This window comes from Aotus nancymaae, unplaced genomic scaffold (genome assembly GCF_030222135.1).
Source record: "Aotus nancymaae isolate 86718 unplaced genomic scaffold, 86718_ANA_hifiasm-v0.15.2.pri h1tg000046l, whole genome shotgun sequence".
Taxonomy (NCBI): Eukaryota; Metazoa; Chordata; class Mammalia; order Primates; family Aotidae; genus Aotus; species Aotus nancymaae.
The window spans coordinates 13,120,558-13,137,487 of NW_026988460.1; positions in this window are offsets into that span (position 1 = coordinate 13,120,558).

Here is a 16,930-nt window from a genome sequence, read left to right on the forward strand (position 1 = left end):
TTATGGTGTTGGTCTCCGATACACTTGGAACCTATCATGTCATTCTCTGCCCCACTTTTAATTTAGAAAATTTCTCATCTCTCTCCCTCTTCTGCCATAACAATCACAAAAGGCAACTAGAAAAATTATTTTCAAGCAGCTTCTACTTTAAGTTTGATAAATGCCCTTGATACAAAGAACACAAACGATCTGGCTACCTTTGGAAAAAAAGATGCCAAGATTTGAGAATATCACATGTACAGTGATTCTCATTCTTTATGTTTGATTTTTTCTTTCTCATTCTTTGTCATTCTGATTCTTTCATATCAGCAAAGGGGGTAAAACACAAACTAATCTCTTAATAATTTAGTCAAAACAGGGATGTCTATCTAGGGAAGGCTTACCTGATAACAACTTCATGATACACAGATGGTATCCTGTACCAAGACCATCACCCTGTGATGTGCTCATAACCAGAATCTGTCTCATTATCAGCATAGCAACCTAGCCACAATGCAGAAGAATCTTCAAATGATTCAACAGGCTACAGAGCAGAAAGAGTTCAAGTTGTTTCTAGATATCCAGTCACTTCTTCTGTCACCACCCATGCTGTTTCTTCCTCCTCACAGCCTTATTTTTGAAATTTTAGCCAATTTTGATATTTTAACCAATTAAAAGAGGTCAAATACCATGCCCTACATTAATAAGTTCTCTCCACTGTTTGTTTTCTCTGCTCACAGAAACTCCCTATCTACCGTAGATTTCAAACCCCTTCTGTTTCAGGAAATAAATCTGGTATCTGATGGTACACTCACTATAGTGCTGTTGTTTCTGAGAATAAGGTACTCCAAGGTAATTAAATAAGAGCTAGGGAGTTTTTTTACAAAACAAAGAGCCCACTGCTGCTTCTGCTGATAAATAACAATGTTCTCAATTTGTATGGATGCTGCAAGGTGGGTCCTTGCATGCTCATCAGCGAGCTCCTGAATGAGTCCAGATTTCCCTCTTCACATAGGTACACGGCATTTAGGGTTACAAAAAAGAGGAAGATGTATGTATTGTTATTCTCATAAAGAAAAAAAGCTTTTGGATGGGAGGTTAATGTATGTTTCTTGGTAGTATCACCAGTAGATGCACTATAACTACCAAGAAGGAGGCAGCCAGTTGTATTTTATGGTTCTCCTTTCCAATTCTAATAAGGAAGCGTGTAATACTTACAAAGTACATATTGCATTGTTTCACTGGAAGGCATTTATGAATGGATAAACTAGGCAAGGAAAATTACTGGAAACTTGCATATTTTCCCACACAAACCCTCTCAATCCCTCATCTTGCAGGAATGAGCTGCAGGAAATTTGAATACTATTCCTACTGCGCAGAAATAAAAGGAGGATTAAATTCTGTTGATTCTATAATAGCTGGAGTTGAAAAGTCACAGCATTTTTCATTTAAGTCACATATTAGATCGGAACTGCTCAAGAAGTTTTAAGGTATCAAAATCTGTCATCCGCAGAGTTAAGATGAAATTCCAACTTGGTTTGGGGGTCATCAGTTAAGGTAATATATCACCAGAAGAACTGGGATTCATGATTTCTAAAGAAGTATTAAAGGATCTAAAGAGCTTTTAAGTAAGATACCAAGAATTGTAAAAGGAGTTTTTAATCATCAAGTCCTCTCCAAGTTATAAAGAACACATTATGGAATGATGAATTTTCATAGTCAACTAAAGATATATGCTGAGATGTTTTCTTCTTCTCCATAGCTGAAGCTTTACACTTAACAAATCAGTTAGAATACAAGAAAATATTAAGCTTTTCTGACAACATCATGAACATTAATAATAAATGTGGATTTCAGTTAAGACTATTCTCTTCAAAATAATGGTTTCAGTTATTTGAGACTGTTTGCTATATGAACAGAGCCTACATTTACTGCATAGCAATGATCCATAATTAAGTTTTACTTTTCATGTGCCTAGATATGAGTCCATTTTCAGTGATATTGACAAGATCTATGAAGCATTACTACTTTTGGAAAATGTTGCTGATTCTAAAGATATTAGCACTGGATGCTATCTTTGAAATGATGCAGCATTGAGCAGTAATAATGTAGCTTAATTGTTGGTAAAATTGCCAAAGTATTAGCATGCCTGATGATTCCATTTCTCAAATTAATATCTAATATCTTGCAGAGAGCAGAGCTCATGATCTTCTGTACTAGAGAGACACAATGTCATCCAGAGGCAAAAACCAGCTTGTAAATCCTTATAAATCCTTCCTTCCTAGTCATTGTTTTCTTCCAATCGTCACTTCTCAGGATATATGATGAAACTCCATAATGGAGGTATTATCCCCATTCTATAAATGTGTAAATTGAGGCTCAAAACTATTAAGTAATTTCCAGTAGTCACTGATAAGGGGCAGAACCAGAATCAGAATCGAGGTCTGTCTTTCAATGAAAGTATTAAACTATTGGTTATAGACGACTGCAAGCCTTCTCCTGTATTTCATGTCATTTTATGCAATACTGCAGATGGAGTGGTAATACACATGAGAGATAAAATTGTAAAGAAGCATAGTTCATCCTTTCTGTGTCCCCTGGCCACTATCAGATTCTCCCAGGCTTGATCCTTACCTTCCTTTTTGTCTACTTCTCTCCTCCCATTCAATGAACTCTAAGAAAGAACATGACACCTATCATTTGTGAAATAGCATTAATTTCCATCAATAATCCAGATTTTAGAGCTGCAAAGGATGATAGAAACCTTTTCTGAACCCAGTTATTTTACAGATGTGGAGACCAAGCCACAGAAACGTTAAGGGACTTACCTGAGTTCACAGAGCTAATGATGTACATATAGAACAGAGGCAAGAATTCTGTCTCCCAACCCAACTCAGTTCTATTCATTACACCTTCACAAAGGTATTTTCCATCAAAGTATTTTTTTTTTATTTCAGAGGAAGGTTCTGACCTCAAAGAAATTTTACACCTCAAGGAGTAAAGAGACAACGTATTGAAAAACAGGAGCCATGCCTGAATCCCTTAAACCATATTTGTTAGTGGCTGCCTACTCTCTTCTTGTGTAAGACCAGTACTGCTGAAGGAAGCCACTGGTGAGCATGGTGAACACCTCTCTCACCTGACAACAGTATGCAGAATATCCTCCCTTCCAGACCTGCTTCCTTTTAAAACAGCAAGCATTGCTTCTCTCTATTCTTCTCCCCGACAGGAATCAATGCAATCATTGTGTTAAGGCCACACAGGAAGCCACCACTGTGTTAAAAATAAAAATAAAAAACAATAAAATTTCAGATTGATCATTGCTAGTTACTAAAAGAAGAAAATAATAGAGTTTCCCTTCCTGATTATGTTCATTACCATAGATTTCAATTTGTCTCAAATCACAAGGAAAAGTGGATTGAAATCTATAGCTGGATCCCCAGGTGTAACGTTTCATTTTTTAAAATCAATATGAAATGGAAGCCATTTTGCAGTAAGTATTTTTGGCTTCAGCTCTAAAGTACTAAAGCTATTATGATGCATTTAGTCATCCAGATAGTTGATCATATTCAGCCTATACTTGTTTTCACTCTCAATCTTTCTGTCCTGCATAAACATGAGGCTCTGAATGTCAGTGGTTTTTGAGAGCTTCTTGCCTGTAAAAATAACTGTGTATAGTTTGCTTGGACTGAGTATTTATGGTGTTTTTCTGTGTCTGTATCTATAAAAACTAATCAAGGTGGAGGATAAGGCAGATCATCTGGACATTTATGCAAAAAAAAAAAAAAAAAGGAAAAAGATGGCTAGAAAAGAGGGAAAAGTTTCAAGGGTCTGACTATTCAGATTGACCAGCATCATCACTTTAGTTTTATGTTTTAAGTGTCCAGTTTCTGAAACAATATACACCATCATATGAGAGTCAGAGCTAGAAGGAACCAAGTAAGCAGCTAATTCAACCTCCTCATTTTACAAATGACACCTCCAAGGCCAAGAGAAAGGAAGCAATTTGGCCTATATCATAACCTAACTTGCAGAGCTGAGACTTAGAACTATAAGACTTCATAACACTGATATTTTAGTTTAGATTTCCCCAAAAGCGGAGCCTGAGAAAAGGAGTAGGGTGAAGGTGGTTTATTTTAGAAGTAATCATAAGAAATGGGAGCAATAAAGCAGGAAGATGAGGCCAGAAAGGAGAGAAAAATAGATGCAACATTGATTGGTTATCACTGTGGGAAACTAGGGCCCAATCCCACCAGGGACCCTCTGTAATCATACACCACGTGCATCAGCAGTGTGCCTTCACAGGAGGGAAGCCCACAACACTTAACCACACATTCCAGTAGAGGGTTGTTCCCACAGGCATTAACTTCCCCAAGTTTTCAGGCTATGACTAAGTAAGCCTAGCGAGTTTAGAAAAAGCCTAAAGACAGAAAAGCGGAGACATAGCTGGGTACTTGAGTTAGGGTACTATAAGCAACTCTCCATCACAGCTGCAGCTGAAATCAATGGAACAAGAGATTGTGTCATAGGCCACAAAGAATCTACTACAAGTGGTTTTTAAACTATGTTGCCTACAACTTTGGGGTTCTTCTGCGAAGAGGCTCCAGAGAGGCCTGAGAAAGGACCTGGTGTATTATAGTTGTCAAGAGAAACAAAACCAATAGGATATTTATAAATATACATGAAGGGATTATTATGGGAATTGGCTCATGCAATTATGGAGGCTGAGAAGTCCCACGATATGCTGTCTGCAAGCTGGAGAAACGAGGACACTGGTGATGTAATACAGTGTAAGAACCTGTGGGGGGTAGGGAGCACTGCTGGTGTTGGAGTCTGTTAGGCCCAAGAATCTAGGGGTCTGAAGTCCAAGGGCAGGAGATATATGGATATCCCAGCTTCAGAACAGACAATGAACTTGCCTTTCCTCTACCTTTTTGTTCTATCCCAGCCCTTGACTGGATAATGCCTACCCACATTAATGAGAAGAATCATCTATACTCAATCTATCTATTCAAATAGTAATATTTTTTGGAAACACACATATCTGATGCTTAATCAGGTATCTGGGCATCCTATGGCCCAGTCAACTTGACACATAAAATTAACAATCACAAGTCCATCCTTTGTCAAGCTGGCACTCATATGCATCTCCTTACACCAGACTTATTCATCAATTAAACATAATAGCAAGATCCTAATTCCACCTAACAGGAAGCAACTATCCTGCAAACAAACAAAAATGGACAAATCCCTTCCCCAGAAGAGGATGTAAAGTTCATGAGTGATATTTACTTTTTCCCTGATAACTTAAATACTTAAATACTATGTAACTTAAATACTATGAAGAGTATTTTTCCCTGATAACGTAAATACTTAAATACTATGTAACTTAAATACTATGAAGAGTAACTTAAATACTATGAAGAAAATTAACAATATCTAATACATCTTATGTTACATAAGTAAAGGGAAAAAACCAAGGTATTTCCTTAATATATGTATGTATACACACAAATTCACTTATAAGAAAAATAGGGAAGAAATATTCAAGATGATTATAGTCCTTGTTTCTCTAACAGGTCATGTGATTGTAGCTGGTATTTATAAATACCTTCTACTACTCATTCTGTGTTTCCTTTGCCTTCAGTAAACATCTCATCCAGTCTTGGCTCTACCTAGCAAGGTGATCCAAACCATCATTCCTGAAGGGTCTGGGCCATTTGTAGTCCTGCTTGGATTGAGTTGTTGTAGTTTTCTATTGACCTTAATTAAAGGGCATGGTAATACTAAGATATGCCCTATGGGATCTCCTGTATTCGACGCATATTACTCTTTACCCCCTTTATGGAGTGATTATCTAATTTCCCTTTGATAGCCTAGATCAATCATCCTCATAGACACACACAGAAATAATATTTTATCAGCTATCTGGGTATCTTTTAACCTAGTAAAGTTGCCATATAAATTAACCATCACTCCCAGAAGATTTTAGGACTTCTCCATTGAGAGCAGGCCGACATTTATCTGTTTTATATGTCAGGAGTGCTCTATGAGATATCATTTGTAGGGGGTTGTGGGGGCTTACTTATGTATTAGTCATGATTCTGTAGTTTTAAGTGCACAAAACAAATTGAACTATCTTGAGCATAGAAAAACAGTTCATATAACTGAGAAGTCAAGGGCTAATCAGGGGCTTTAGGCACAATGGGATTAAGGGTTCACACAAAGTTGTCTGGGCTTTCTCTTATCTATGTGTCAGTCTTATTCTCTCCTACTATAGGGGCACTTTTTCTGCAAAGAGACAGAAAATGGCTGCCAATAGCTCCAGGGTTATATCATACTAGCTTAGCAATGCCATCAGACAATGAGAGCTTCTTCCTTCTAGAGTTTATGTAATCATAGCAAATGACTCAAATATCCTGCTTAGTTTATCTAACCACCCCCTTGAACCAACTGCCATTGCTTGGACAGCTATTCTAAAACTTTAGCATGTGTCAACATCACCTCAAAGAGTTGTCAAAAAATGCTCCCAGAGTTTATTTAATACATCTGGGATAGACCCCCAAAATATGTACCTTTCAGGTGATATTCATATTGCTGCTCCAGTGACCACACTTTGTGTATCACTGGCTATAGGGACAAGGTACTTATAATCAAATCACAGAGGCTGCCCAGATTCTAAGGGGGTGGAGTGTTTTGGGGGCAATAGATTCCATTTCCTAATTGGAAGAGTGGCAAATAATCTGTGGCTACCAGGAGACATAGTGAGAAGGACCAACATAAGTGTAATTGCCTCCTAGAAGGGAAGAGAAAAGAAAACAAAGTAGAATTTCAATATGTGAAGAGATGATGGCTGAGAACTTTCCAAAAACAATAGAAGACATTAACCTCTATATTCAAGAAGTACTACAGATTCCCAGAAAAATAAATAAATGAAAAAACTAATCTAGGCACATCTTGGCAAAACTAATTTTAAAAAAAACAAAGAAAAAATTTTAAGCCCTGATAAAGAAAGATGACATTATTTTCAAAGAAACAACAATAACATTAAACAATTACTTCTTAAAATAAGTAATGGATCCAAGAAAAAGTGGGATGACATATTTGACATGCTACAATAAAGAAACTTACAGCACAGAATTTCATTCAGAGCAAATTATTCTTCAAATATTAAAGCAACTTTAAAACATTTTAGATAAGGAAAAAATATGTAGAAAGGAGATAAAGTTGTGTTCAGAGGAAAAAATTTTAGCCCTACAATTCATTTATTTGAAAAGAAGAATGAACATTAATGATTTAAGATGTATCTCAAGAAATTAGAAAAACAGCCAATAAAACCCAAAGAATATATGATTAAGGCAACAATAAAGGTAAGAGCAAATATTAATGCAATAAAACAAAACATTCAACAAAAAATCAAAAACAGCAAGTAATGGTCCTTTATAACAATGAATAAGTTTGACAAGCATCTAACAAAGCTGATTAAGAAAAAGATGATGGCACAAATTTTAAACATCAATAATTAAAAAGGGAACATCACTACAGACATTATAGGTGTTAAAAAGATTACAAGAACATATTAGGAGCAACTCTATGACAACAAATTTGAAAGTTTAAAATCATATTAAGAACAACTCTATGACAATAAACTTGAACGTCTAAATAAAATAGACTTATTTCTAGAACAATGTAAACTACAAAAACCAACACAAAAAGAAACAAAAAGCCTAGATAATTCCCTATTTGTCCAATAATTGAATCCATAGTTTATAAAGCTTCCTACAAGAAAATATCCAGGCTCATGTTGACTTTCTGTTGAAATTTTATTAACATTTAATGAAGAAACCATACTAAATTTACACAAAGCTTTATAGATTTTAGAAAAAGAGAGAAAAAATACACTCATTTTAGCAGAACAACATAACATTGTCCCAAAATCTGATGCAAAAAATTATAAGAAAGGGAAATTATTAGTCAATCTCTATCAAGAACATAGATGTATATAATCTTAGGAGAATATTAAGAAATTGAATCCAGCAATTCACAAAAAGGGTAATGCATCATGACCAAGTTGATTTTCTTCCAGAAAAGCAAGATTGGTTTAACTATCAAGATATTAATCCAGGGCCAGCCATGATGGTTCATGTGTATAATCCTAGAACTTTAGGAGGCAAAAGTGGGATGATCACTTGAGGTCAGGAGTTTGAGACTACCTTCGGTAACATAGCAAGACCTCATTTCTATAGATCTGTTTTTAAAAAATCATCCGTGTGTGTTGGCACATGCCTGTAGTCCAGCTATTCAGAAGACTGAGGCAGGAGGACAGCTTGAGTCCAGTAGTTTGAGACCACAGTGAGCTATGGCTATGACACTGCACTCCAGCCTGGGCAACAGAGTGAGATCCTGTCTCTTTAAAAATCCATAAAATTCACCAATTAACAAAATGGGAAAAAAATATATAATCATCTCAATAAATGCAGTAAAACATTTCATAAAATTTAATATCTATTTCAGAAAAAACTCAGTATACTAAGAATAAAAGGGAACATCCTTAATCTGACAAATGTTATCTACAAAAATAGAAGGGACTACAATAAACATTATGATCATGAAATATGAAAAGCTTTTTCTCTAAAATCAGCAATGAGATAAAATCTCTACTATTACTATTTCTATCCACCATTAAACTGCACATGTTAGCTGGGGCAATAAGGAAAGGAAAAGAAAGTATAATCATTGAAAAGGAAGAAATAAAACTGTTATATGCAGATGACATAATCATGTATGTAGAAAGTCCAAATGTATCAGTAAATTTTTAATACTAATATGTGAATTCAGAAAGTTCACTGGAAACAAGATTGGTATTAAAAAAATTATTGTACTATCATATATCAGAAAAAAATACCATTACAAAAAGAAATGTTTTAAAAAGACCACTTACATCGTGGTTCAAAAAATCAAGTATTTAAAAAGAAATCTATTAAAAGATAAGCAAAATCCCAAACTGAAAACTACAAAACATTTATATGGGGAAGGGATATCCAACTCCAACTCCCTCTAGGCATCCTATCTGCCATACCTAAGGGGAGGGAAAGGGACTGAGTAGCACTTGTGAAGATTACAACACAGGGCACAGGCTCACTAATTGCTTGCAACCTAATTATAGAACTACAGGATACTACTTACCCTATGCCTACACCTTACTACTATATCACTAAAGGCCTATTCATCAGAGTTTCTTTCCTCCAGTGCACCATGTCCAACTTTCAACAAAAAAATTACAAATCAAAACCACAATGAGATACCATCTCATAACAGTTAGAATGGTGATTATTAAAAAATCAGGAGACAACAGATGCTGGAGAGGATGTGGAGAAATAGGAATGCTTTTACACTGTTGGTGGGAGTGTAAATTAGTTCAACCACTGTGGAAGACAGTGTGGCAATTCCTCAAGGATCTAAAAATAGAAATACCATTTGACCCAGCAATCCCATTACTGGGTATATACCCAAAGAAGTATAAATCATTCTATTTTAAAGACAAATGCACATGTACGTTTATTGCAGCACTGTTCACAATAGCAAAGATTTGGAACCAACCCAAATCCCCATCAATGATAGAATGAATAAAGAAAATGCACATATATACCATGGAATACTATGCAATCATAAAAATGGATAAGTTCATGCCCTTTGCAGGGACATGGATGAAGCTGGAAACCATCATTCTCAGCAAACTGACACAAAAACAGAAAATCAAACACATGTTCTCACTCACAAGTCAGAGTTGAACATTGAGAATACATGGACACCAGGAGAAAAACGTCACACAATGGGGCTTGCTGGGTGGAGGGCTAGAGGTGGGATGGCATTAGGAAAAATACTTTATATAGGTGACGGGTTGATGGCTGCAGCAAACCACCATGGCAGGTGTATATCTATGTAACAAACCTGCACGTTCTGCACATGTACCCCAGAACTTAAAACATAATTTTTAAAAAGACACCTTAAAAAAGAAAAAGAGAAAGAGAGGACATAAATTAAAAATATCAGAAATCAAAAAGGTAATATTGCTACAGATCCCATGGGCATTCAAATGATAATAATGGAATACTATGAACAACTATATGCCCACAAATTTGATAACACAGATAAAATGGACCAGTTCTTGAAAGACACAATCTGCTAAAACTCACACAATAAGTAGACAATATGAATAGACCTATTTTTTAAAAAATGATGATGAATAACCTAAAAACACTGACTACACCACTATGCAATCTATGCATGAAATAAAATTACCCTTGTGCACCATAAATTTAAAAAAATTTTTATATTTTTAATTTTTGTGGGTACATAGTAGTTATATATATTTATGGGGTACATGAGATGTTTTGATACATGTATGCAATATAAAATAAGCACATTATGAATATGGTATCCACCTTCTCAAACATTTATCTATTGAGTTGGAAACAATCCAATTAATTACAAACTTTAAGTTATTATAAAGTGTAGTTATTATTGACTATAGTCATCCTGTAGTGTTATCAAATAGTAAACCTTATTCATTATTTTTAGCTCTTTTTGTGCCCATTAATCATCCCCACCTTCTCCCCAGTGAGCCCCAACTACCCTTCCCAGACTCTGGTAACCATCCTTCTACTTTCTATATCCATGAGTTAAATTGTTTTGACTTTTAGATACAAGTAAGTGAGAACGTGGGATGTTTGTCATTCTGTGCCTGGCTTACTTCACTTAACAAAATGATCTCCAGTTCCATCTCTGTTGTTGCAAATGACAGATCTCATTCTTTTTTATGGTTGAATGGTACTCCATTGTATATATGTTCTACATTTTCTTTCTTTATTCATCTGTTGAGGGAAACCAGGTTGCTTCCAAATCTTACTGTAGACAGTGCTGTAACAAACATAGGAGTGTAGACATCTCTTCAATACACTGATGTTCTTTCCTTTGGGTATATATCCAACAGTGAGACTGCTGGATCATGTGGGAGCTCAATTTTTGTTTCTTGAGGCAAACTGTTCTCCATAGTGGCTGTGCTAATTTACATTCCCACCAGGGTTCCCTTTTTCCCACATCCTCACCAGCATTTGTTATTGCCTGTCTTTTGGATATAACCCATTTTAACTGGAGTGATATGATATCTCATTGTAGTTTTGATTTGCATTTCTCTGATGATCAGTGATGCTGTGTACCTTTTCACATGCATGTTTGCCATGTGTATATGTTGAGAAATATGTATTCAAATCTTTTATCCATCTTTTGATTATGTTTTTTCCTATAGAGTTGTTTGCGCTCCATATATACTCTGATTACTAATCCCTTGTCAAATGGGTGGTGTGCAATTTTTTTCCTCCATTCTGCAGGTTGTCTCTTCACTTTGTTGGTTGTATCCTTTGTTGTGCAGAAGCTTTTTAACTTGATGTGATCACATTTGCCCATTTTTGCTTTGGTTGCCTGAGCTTGTGGGTACTGCTCAAGAAATTTTTGCCCAGACCAATGTCCTAGAGATTTCCTCCAGTGACTTCTTGTAGTAATTTTATGGTTTGAGGTATTAAAGCCTTTAATCCATTTTGATTTTTTTAAATATGGCAACAGTTAGGGGTCTAGTTTCATTCTTCTGCATATGAATATCCAGTTTTTCCAGTACTATTTATTGCAGGAACTGTCATTTCCCCAGTGTATGTTCTTGGCATGTTTGTTGTAAATGAGTTCACTGCAGGTGTGTAAATTTGTTTCTTGGTTCTCCAGTCCATTCCACTGGTCTATGTGTCTGTTTTTATGCCAGTACAATGCTATTTTGGTTATTGTAGCTATGTAGTAGAATCTGAAGTCAGATAACGTGATTCCTACAGTTTTATTCTTTTTGCTTAGAATAGCTTTGGGCATTCTGGTTCCATATACATGTTAAGGTTGTTTTTATCTATTTCTGTGAAGAATGTTATTGGTATTTGATAGGGATTGCATCGAATCTATATATTGCTTTGAGTTGTATGGACATTTTAACAATATTGATTCTTCCAATCTATGAACATGGAATATTTTTCTATTTTTTTTAGTATTCTCTCCAATTTCTTTCATTAGTGATTTATAGTTTTTATTACACAGATCTTTACTTTTTTGGTTAATTCCTATGTATTTAATTTTATATATGGCTATTGTAAGTGGAATTGCTTTTTTATATCTTTTTCACATTGTTCACTGTTGGCATAAACAAATGCTATTGATTTTTGTATGTTGATTTTGTATCCTGCAACTTTACTGAATTGGTTTATCAGTTCTAATTGTTTTATTGTGGAGTGTTTAGGATTTTCCAAATATAAGATCATATCATGTACAAAAAAGGATAATTTAAATTAGTGCTTGCTTTTTTTCCTTTTTTTTTTTTTTTTTTTTTTTTTGAGACAGTCTCACACTGTTGCCTGGGCTGGAGTGCAGTGATGCAACCTCAGTTTACTGCAACCTTTGCCTCCAGGTTCAAGTGATTCTCCTGCCTCAGCCTCCCAAGTAGCTGGGATTACAGGCGCCTCCACCATGCTCAGCTAATTTTTTGTATTTTTGGTAGAGACAGGGTTTCACTATGTTGGCCAGGCTGGTCTCAAACTCCTGACCTCGTGATCTGCTCACCTTGGCCTCCCAAAGTGCTGGAATTACAGCGTGTTTTACCGTGCCCAACCTCCCTTTTTGCTTCTTCTTTTTTTGAGACAGAATTTCACTGTGTCACCCAGGCTGGAGTGCAAGGGCAGGTTCTCAACTCAGTACAACCTCCACCTCCTGGGTTCAAGCAATTGCTGTGCCTCAGCTTCCCAAGGACTACAGGCATGAATCATCGCACCTGGCTAATGCTTTGTATTATAGTAGAGATGGGGTTTTGCCATGTTGCCCAGGCTGGTCTTGAACTCCTGAGCTCAATCAATCCATGCTTTTGGGCCTCCCAAAATGCTGGGATTACTGGTGTGAGCAACTGTGCCCAGCCTGAATTCTTTCTTTCCAGTTTGGATGCCCTTTATGTTTTTCTCTTGTCTCACTGCTCTAGCTAGGACTTCCAGTATTATGTTGAATAACACTGGTAACAGTGGGCATCCTTGTCATGTTCCCGATCGTAGAGGAAAGCCTTTCACTTTTTCCCCCATTCAGTATGATACCAGCTAGAGGTCTGTTGTTATGATGAGGTATATTCCTTCTATCTCGTTATTTTAGGATTTTTATCATGAAGCAATGTTAAATTTTATCAAATGCTTTTTCATCATCAATTGAAATAATCATATGGATTTTATTCTTCATTATGATGATATATCACAACAAATGATTTGCATATGTTGAACCATCCTTGCATCCCAGGGAAATCCCACTTGGTCATGGTGAATGAGCATTCTGATATATTGCTCAATTCAGTTTGCTAGTATTTTGAGGATGTTTGCATCAATATTCACCAGAGATACTGGCCTGCAGTTTTCTTTTTTTTGATTTGCTTTTGTCTGGTTTTGGTATGAGGGTAATACTGGCCTCAAAGGATGAGTTGGGAAGTATTCTTTCCTCCATTTTTCAGAATAGTTTGAGTAGGACTGGTATTAGTTCTTGTTTGGTAGAATTCAGCCTTGAAGCCCTGATGTCCTGGGCTTTTCTTTACTGGGAGACTTTTTATTAATATTATGGTTTCAACCTCATTACTTGTTATTGGTCTATTCTGGTTCTGGATTTCTTCCTGACTCAATTTTGGTGGGTTGTATGTGGCTAGGAATTTGTGCATTTCTTCTAGATTTTCCAATTTATTGCCATATAGTTGCAGTATGAATTTGAATTTCTGCAGTATCAGCTAGAATGTCTCTTTCTTCATTTCTGATTTTATTTAATTGATTCTTCTCTCTTTTTTCTTAGTCCAGCCCTTAAAGGTTTATCAATTTTATTTAAATTTTCAAAACAACCAACTCTTTGTTCCATTGATCTTTTGTACTGTTTTTCTCAATTCAATTTCATTTATTTCTGCTCTGATCTTTATTATTTCCTTTCTTCTACTCATTTTGGGTTGGGTTTATGCTTGCTTTTCTGGTTCTTTAAGATGCATCATTAGATTGTCTATTTGAAGTTTTCTCTCTTTTTTTGACGTAGGCACTTACTATAAAATTCTATCTTATTATTGCTTTTGCTGGATTCTATAGGTTTTGGTATGTTATGTTTCCATTATCATTTGTTTCAAGAAAATTTTTAATTTTCTTATTAATTTCTTCATTGACCCACTGGTCATTCTGAAGCATATATTTTAACTTCCATTTATTTCTATATTTTCCACAATTCCTCATTATTATTTTCCAGTTTTATTCCATAGTGGTCAGAGAAGACATTTCATATCATTTCAATTTTTTGAATGTTTTACAACTTGTTTTGTGATATAACATATGGTATATCCTTGAGAGTAATCCATGTGCTGAGGAAAAAAATGTGTATTCTGCAGCTGTTGGATGAAATGTTCTGTAAATATCTATTAGATCCATTTGGTGTATAGCCCAGATTAAGTCTGCTGTTTCTTTGTTGATGTCCTGTCTGGAACACTGGTTTAATGCTGAAAGTGGGGTGCTGAAGTCTCTAGCTATTATTTCATTGGACCTTATCTCTCTCTTTAGCTGTAAAAATATTTCCTTTATATATGGGTGTACCAGTGTTGGGTGCATATATACTTAAAATTGTTATATCCTTGTGATGGTTAATAGTAAGTGTCAACTTGATCGGATTGAAGGCTGCAAATTATTGTTTCTGGGTGTATCTGGGTGTTTCTGGGTGTTGCCAGAAGAGATCAACATTTGAGTCAGTAGACTGGGAAAAAAACACCCACCCTCAGGAAGACTCCCTCACAAATTGGGTGGGCACAATCCAATCAGCTGCCAGCATGAGTAGAAAAAGCAGGCAGAAGAAGGTGGAAGAAGCTGACTTGCTGAGTCTTTCAGCCTTCACCTTTCTCTGATTCTGAATGCTTACTGCCCTCAAACATCAGACTCCAAGTTCTTTGGTTTTTGGACTCTTGGACTTACACCAGTAGTTTACCAGGGGCTCTCAGGCCTTTGGCCACAGACTGAAAGCTACACTGTCAGCTTCTCTACATTTGAGATGTGGGGACTCAAACTGAGCCACTACTGGCTTCCTTACTCCTCAACTTGCAGACAGCCTGTCATGGGACTTCACTTTGTGACTGTGTGAGTCAATTCTCCTTAATAAACTCCCTTTCATTTATACATATATCCTATTAGTTCTGTCCCTCTAGAGAACCCTAACAGAATGCTCTTGCTGAATTGACCCCTTTGTCATTACACAGTGACTTTGTATCTTCTTAGAGCTTTTATTTTGAAATCTATTTTGTCTGATACAAGTATAGCAACTCCCACTCTTTTTGTTATTTCCATTGGTATGGAATATTTTTTTCCATCCCTTATTTTCAGTCTATATCTGTCTTCATGGATTAAGTATGTTTCTTGTAGGCAACAGACTAATCTGTATCATTTTTTCAGCCATTCACCCAGTCTATGTCTTTTGATTGGAAAGTTTAGTCCAATTACATTCAATGTTATTACTGACAAATAAGGACTTAGTCCTGCCATTTTGTTATTTGTCTTCTGTTTGTTTTGTGCTCTTCTTTTTCTTTCATTCCTGATTTTGTAAAGATGATTTTCTCTAATGATATGATTAAGTTCCTTGCCTTTTTTATTGTATGTGTATTCATTGTATGCTTTTTGGTTTGAGGCTACCATGAGGCTTGCAAATACTATCTTATAATCCATTTTTTTAACCTGATAACAACAGTATTTGCATAAACAAACAAGAAAAAGAAAACTAATAAAACTCATTTTAACTTTGTCTTCCCACATTTTAACTTTTTTTGTTTCTATTTATATCTTGTTGTACTATGTCTTAAAAAGTTGTTGTAGTAGTAATTTTTTTTATCGGTTCATTGGTCTTTCTATGGGGACAAGTATAGTTTACCTACCACAATTACAGAGTTATTCTGTATTTTTCTGCATACTTACTATTACTGATAAGTTTTATACCTTCAGGTAATTATTTATTGCTCATTAATGTCCTTTTTTATTTGATAGAAGTACTCCCCATAGCATTTCTTGTATGGTGGTTATAGTATTAATGAACTCTCTCCTTTTGTTTGCCTGGGAAAAATCTTTCTTTCTCCTTCATGTTTGAAGAACATTTTTGCCAGATATACTATTCTGGGGTTAAAGGTTTTTTAACTTCAGCATTTTGAATATGTCATGCCACTTTCTCCTGGTCTGTAAGAGTTCCACTGAAAAGTTTGCTACTGACATACTGGAGCTCCACAGTATGTTGTTTCTTTCTCTTGCTGCTTTTAGGATCCTTTCTTTATCCTTGACCTTGGGAGTTTGATTACAAAATGCCTCCAGGTAACCTTCTTTTTTTTTTTAAGGAGTTTCGTTCTTGTTACCCAGGCCAGAGCGCAATGGCACGATCTCAGCTCACCGCAACCTCCGCCTCCTGGGTTCAGGCAATTCTCCTGCCTCAGCCTCCCGAGTAGCTGGGATTACAGACACGTGCCACAATGCCCAGCTAATTTTTTGTATTTTTAGTAGAGACGGGGTTTCACCATGTTGACCAGGATGGTCTCGATCTCTTGACCTCGTGATCCACCCACCTTGGCCTCCCAAAGTGCTGGGATTACAGGCGTCCAGGTACTCTTCTTTAGGTTACATCTGCTTGGTGTTCTATAACCTTCTTGTACCTAGATGATATTTTCCTTTAAGTTTGCAAAGTTCTCTGTTATTATCCCTTTGAATACTTTCTACCCCTATCTGTTTCTCTAACTCTTCTTTAAGACCAATAACTCTTAGATTTTCCCTTTTGAGGCTATTTTCTAGATCCGGTAGGTATGCTTCCCTGTTTTTTGTTTGTTTCTTTGCTTGCTTTCTTT